Here is a 6160-nt window from a genome sequence, read left to right on the forward strand (position 1 = left end):
GTTAAGTAACAGCCTCCAACTCATACTTGGCAAGTATTGGAGTTGACAGGTGGGCAGGGCAGGGATTTTTGTCCTCTGAGAAAGAAAATAACTTGTCCAACTTCACACAGCTGGAAAATGCCAAAGCTGGGATTCAAAACTAGAGAATTTAGAGATCTTACATGTCTTTAGTACCTACTAAATGCCAGGACACTTTGAGGAATGATGAGGCGGTGTAGGTCAAGGTTAAGAGAGTAGCTGACAGATCTGGGCTCAGTTCTGCCTCTTAATTCACCCTGGGCAATTACTTAATGCCTCTGAACCTCAGTATATTCACCTGCAAAATGGGTAGATTATAGCCCCAACCTCAGAGGGTGTTATGGGAATTCGGTGAGTTGATGCCTGGGGAGGATTTAGCACAGAGCCTAATGAGGAAGGTGCCCATCAATGTCAGCTCCCATCAGTGTCAACGTCTTGCTGGTCAATTATCAGCAAGAATCCTTGATGAGGCAAAAATCACCAGCTCTGTGCTTCAGGTGGAATCTGTTTCTCTTTCTTCTCCTTTCTTCTTTCTTCTCCCCAGCGCTGCACTCCCCCAGCTCTCTGATCTTCCTGAAGGGCTGAAGAGAACAACCAGGGAAAAGCTGGAGTTTAATAAATAAGCAGCCTTCGAAATGACCAGAGGGCCCCAGGCATGAGCTGTCTGCAGTGGTTTTCACAGCAAGCTTCACAGCAATACCTTAGGTTTTTATTTATATTACATTTCCCTGTTTACAAAGCCCTCATCTGCCTGCCAGTTACCTCCCTGAACTTCTCCTGCAGTTCTGAGAGGGGGCAGGGATTTCTATTCCCATTGAAAGGAGGCCCAGAGAGGTTAGTGACTTCCCCCAAAGTCACCCAGCAGAGCAGAACTCACATCTTCTGGCTCTTAAGTTCAGAGATTTCTTCGCAGCATCCCGCTGCAGGACAGCAGTTAATGAAACCGTTTCCGGAAATAATTAAGAGTCAGAGCTGGGAAAAACATATTTTGAATTGGCCAAGAGGGAATTGAAAAACCGCACATGTCAAATCTCTGTTTTTTTCTCCTGATGTGGCTTTTTGCCCCTCATCCCCTGTTCCTTTTGTCACATGTTTCTCTGACTGCCTTCACTCTCTCACCCATAAGCAAAGCAGCAGACTAGTTCATTCATTCATTCATTCATTCGTTCATTCATTCACTCACTGTGATGGACTGAATTACATTCCCTAAAATTTCTATGTTGATATTTTAAACCCCAGTGTCTCAGAATTGTGACTATATTTGGGAGATAGAACCTTTAAGAGGTAATTAATGTAAAATGCGGTCATATGGGTGGGCCCTAATCCAATATAACTGGTGTCCTCATAAGAATAGACTAGGACTCAGACAATACAGAAGCAAGGGACGACCATGTGAGGACACAGCGGGATGGTGGCCACCTGCAAGCCCCAGAGAGGGACCTCAGGAGAAACCAAACCTGCCGATGCCTTGATCTCAGACTTCCAGCCTCCAGAGCTATGAGAAATAAGTGTCTGCTGGGTAAGGCACCCAGGCTGTGATATTTACTTACGGCTGCCAGGGCACTTCTCATTCCTTTGGATATACTTTTATACACATCTCACTTCCTGAAGATCTTGGCTGAACTGTCACCCAGCGAGGCTTCCCTGACACCTTCTTTAAAATTGCAATCACACTGCCCACCTTGTTTCATACTCCCAAATTTCCTCATCTGCTTCATTTTTCTCTGTAGCACTGATCACTATCTGAATACCCATATATTTGCTTTTATATATATATATATATTGTTTTAGAGACAGAGTTTTGCTCTGTCACCCAGGCTGGAGTGCAGTGGTGCGATCTTGGCTCACCACAAGCTCCGCCTCATGGGTTCAAATGATTCTCCTGCCCCAGCATCGTGAATAGCTGGGACTACAGTCGCCCGCCACCATGCCCGGCTGATTTCTGTATTTTTAGTAGAGATGGGGTTTTGCCAAGTTGGAGAGCCTGGTCTCAACTCCTGACCTCAGGTGATCTGCCTGCCTCAGCCTCCCAAAGTGCTGGGATTACAGGCGTGAGCCACCGCACCCGGCCACTTTTTTGTGTTTTCATTTCCCCTGCCCCAACACTGGTAGATAATTATAATGAGGGCAGGGAGTTTTTGTCTGTCTTGTTCACTGTAATTAATGTGCAGTGTTTGCATCTGTAGTGCCTAGAACAAGGCCTTGCTCACAGTAGGTACTTAATTAAGTGTACCTTGAATGAACGAAGTCGTGCACCCACTCATTCAAGCAACAAACAGTAATGGTGCTGTGGCTTAGTGCCAGGCACTACGCCAGGGGCTGGGATATACCTGGAGACTCATACTGGACTGGGAGATGCTAGATACCAGCGCCCACATCGTACTCATGCTTGCAACTTCTGTGTCTATTCCAGGCTTGGCCTAGGGATTGTTGTATTTTTTCCTTGGCCTAGGGACTGCTGTATTTTTTTCTGACAACCCTACACACAGATTTGCTTCACTTATGCAACCTTCAGAGTAGATACCTGGAAAACATTTGCACTGATTTTTAAACAACTTTTAATTTTTTTTGAGGCAGAGTCTCGCTTTGTTGCTCAGGCAGGAGTGCAGTGGCGTGATCTCGGCTCACTGCAGCCTCCGCCTCCCAGGCTCAAGCAATTCTCCTGCCTCAGCCTCCCGAGTAGCTGGGACCACAGGCATGTGCCACCATGCCTGGGTAATTTTTGTATTTTTAGTAGAGTTGGGGTTTCACCATGTTGGCCAAACTGATCTCGAACTCCTGACCTCAGGTGATCCACCCACCTTGGCCTCCCGAAGTGCTGGGATTACAGGTGTGAGCCACTGCACCCAGCCAACTTTTAATTTTTAAATAATTTTAGATTTCCAGAAAAGTTGCAGAGATAGTACAGAGAATTCCAGTATACCCTTCACCCACTTATCCTAATGTTAACATTTTCCAAAACCAAGGTGAATTTGTCCGACTGAAGAAATTCAGGCTGACAGATGTTAATACATACAACCTCTGCATTCTTGGTCCCCAAAGCAGGGTAAAGGAGAGCTGACAGCTGCATCTGGGTTCTTTTGTTTATTTATTTTATTTTATTTATTTTTTTTTGGAGACGGAGTCTCGCTCTGTCACCCGGGCTGGAGTGCAGTGGCGCGATCTTGGCTCACTGCAAGCTCCGCCTCCCGAGTTCACCCCATTCTCCTGCCTCAGCCTCTCCCAGTAGCTGGGACTACAGGCGCCCACCACCACGCCCGGCTAATTTTTTGTGTTTTTAGTAGAGACGGGTTTCACCATGGTCTCGATCTCCTGACCTCGTGATCCACCCTCCTCAGCCTCCCAAAGTGCTGGGATTACAAGCGTGAGCCACCGTGCCCGGCCTCACCTGGGTTCTTGAATACAATGGTGACTTCTGCTACAGCCTGTTGGTTAGAACTAGTTAGAACTAGACTTCACCTCACTGCAAGGGAGCTGTGAAATGCAGTCTTCCTTTGGCCCAAAAAAGAAGGAAATGAAAGAGGACTTGGAGGCCAGGTGCTGTGGCTCACACCTTTAATCCCAGCACCTTGGGAGGTCAAGGTGGGAGATTCCTTGAGCCCAGGAGTTCAAGACCAGCCTGGCCACATAGCACGACCTCGTCTCTATAAAAATTAACTCGACGTGCTGGTGTGCACCTGTGGTCCCAGCTACTTGGGAAGCTGAGGTGGGAGGATCACTGGAGCCCGGGAAGCCAAGGCTGCATTGAGGCATGATTGCACCACTACACTCCAGCCTAGATGACAGGGTGAGACTGTCTCAAAAAAAAAAAAAAAAAAAAAAAGAGGACTTGGTGGACACATGCCATTGTGTGCTATGTGTTCAATTACTTCCCTTTCAGTGGAATTTTTCGGTGATATGTGGCTAAACTCCTCAAGGTGGAGAGAGATCCTCCATTCCTGTCCACTTGCCTCAACTCCCAGCATAGGTTGGCACACACACACAAAGGTACATTGTCAGGGCTTGCGGACTGCATAAATATCTGAATAAATCAACGAATGATCATCTGACTTTTCGCCTGGCTTTGGGCAGCGCACACTCTGAGTCATATTTAATTCCCTCACTCCCAGGCTGAACTCTTTAAAAGATCCTAATTAGATTCTTAGAAGAAATAATACCCATCAGACAAACAAATGACAGGAGGTTGCCTGTGGAGCTAAACTCCCGGCTGGGAAAATGTAATAAGAGGGCCTATCCCTCTGGGGACTAGACAGATATGGGAAAAAAGGTCATGCCAATTCGTAGCAGGCGCACTGCCCATAAATAGTGTCCTTCAGGGATCAATGCCCCATTTGCCATTAGTCTGACGAGGAAGAGGGAACACTTTATGTGACTATAAGGACGTACTTTGTTTCTGATGAAATTAAGCTCCAGAGCGTTCTGGATTGTTAACGAGGGTGTTTTTATAACTGAAAAGCCTGTATTATGAGGAATATTTCAGAACCATCTCTATTCTGCACCTTGCAAAGCAAGCTTTCCTGGGAAGGTATAAGACACTTTTATATTCTTGCCTATTTATTATTCTCCTTGTGAATATACATGGTTTGTCGCAGTATCTTATTCAGTCTCAAAAGGAACCTCTGAATTTTTCTAGAACAACCAGCTCACTTTGTGGATGAGGAAATGAAGGACCAGGCAAACATGTTTAATTTTGCATGATTTAACATCTGGCTGAGTGGGTTGTGCACTGCACAACTCTAGGAGGTGCTATGAATACGGGCTGCTATATGAATGGCACCTCCTGGGATTGTACAACTTAATGGTGCTATATGCTTCCATTGTGAAGAAAGAATGTTCTCAAATTGCTTTGATTAAAAAATGATTTTTTGTTGCTTTGAATGAAAAAATACATACTAATTTCAAGTATCATTTGATTAGATGATTTCGAGAACATTAGCATAGCTTTGCAATGTAAGATTCTCAAACTCTTGAAGAGTTCCATATTTTTTGTGCTCTTTCTGAAAGTCAGTATTCCATTGTAGCTAAGAGCTCAGACTCTGGAATAAGGCAGAAATGTGATTTGACCATTAATTAGCTGTGACCTTGGGCAAATCACTTTAGCTCTCTAATATCAGGCTCTTTCTTTATAATATGAACATAATATTATCACTGGGTTGGAAAATGTGACCTATAAGTGACCCATTCCCCCTACTTTTTTGTCTACTCTGAATTTGTTCCAATTAGGAGTGGGCTCGCTCTAGACTATGGATGATGGTTGGTCAATAAGCCAATCAATTGCTCAATTCCATGCCCTGCTTTCCCAGACTCCTTTGCAGCTAGGGATGGTCCTCTGATCCTGTTTTGGCCAATGGGAGTGTTGCTGTCATTTCCAGGAGGTTCCATTACACTTAAGCTTGTTTCATTCTTTTCCAGAGTTGTATAGGTCCTGAAGGCTGAATCCAATAGGGAAGAGCTACCAACTGAGTCCAATTGAGTCCAATCTCCCAAGCTCATTGCAGCCTCAAACTCCCGAGCTCAAGTGATATTCTAACTTTTTAAAGGAAGCTCTACATTGGTGACTATTAGATCCAGATTCAACTATTAATAAAAATGTGTTTTGATTCCAATTTAGCTGCTGCTTCTTGCATATAGCTCCCTAAGGAACTTTGGGAGTGGGGTGGAGCGAACAGGAGGGTGTTAGGAGATGGACAACAAGATTCAGGAATTGCTGGATCCCTGGCCTCAATGACCTCAAAAAGATGAGCAAAATCACAACCCAAGCTAATCCCTACTTAATTTTAAACAAATATTTCTGAAACACCCAACTTCTGGCATGTCACAGCCAGCTCTGATGTTCTAAGATACAAAATTCTGCTACCTTGGTTGGGACCAACATTGAACTCCAAACTCCCATCCTCCTGGTGATTTGTGGTTTCCCTTCTTGAGACCTGAATACCAGTGGTGGCTCCATGGGGACAGCACTGGGAGGTTTAACATTCCCCATCTCCCAATTTCTATCAGCCCACCAATGTTTAATATAGACACCTGACATTTTCTTATTCTGATGGGGTAGTAAAGGTCCTCATCTTCGAGTCTTCCTCCCTACTACAGTCTCAACTCTAAGCCCCTTCTTGGGTCTCCTCCTCAGAGCTACCTTTCCTGA

Source organism: Symphalangus syndactylus, chromosome 18, assembly GCF_028878055.3.
Source record: "Symphalangus syndactylus isolate Jambi chromosome 18, NHGRI_mSymSyn1-v2.1_pri, whole genome shotgun sequence".
Taxonomy (NCBI): Eukaryota; Metazoa; Chordata; class Mammalia; order Primates; family Hylobatidae; genus Symphalangus; species Symphalangus syndactylus.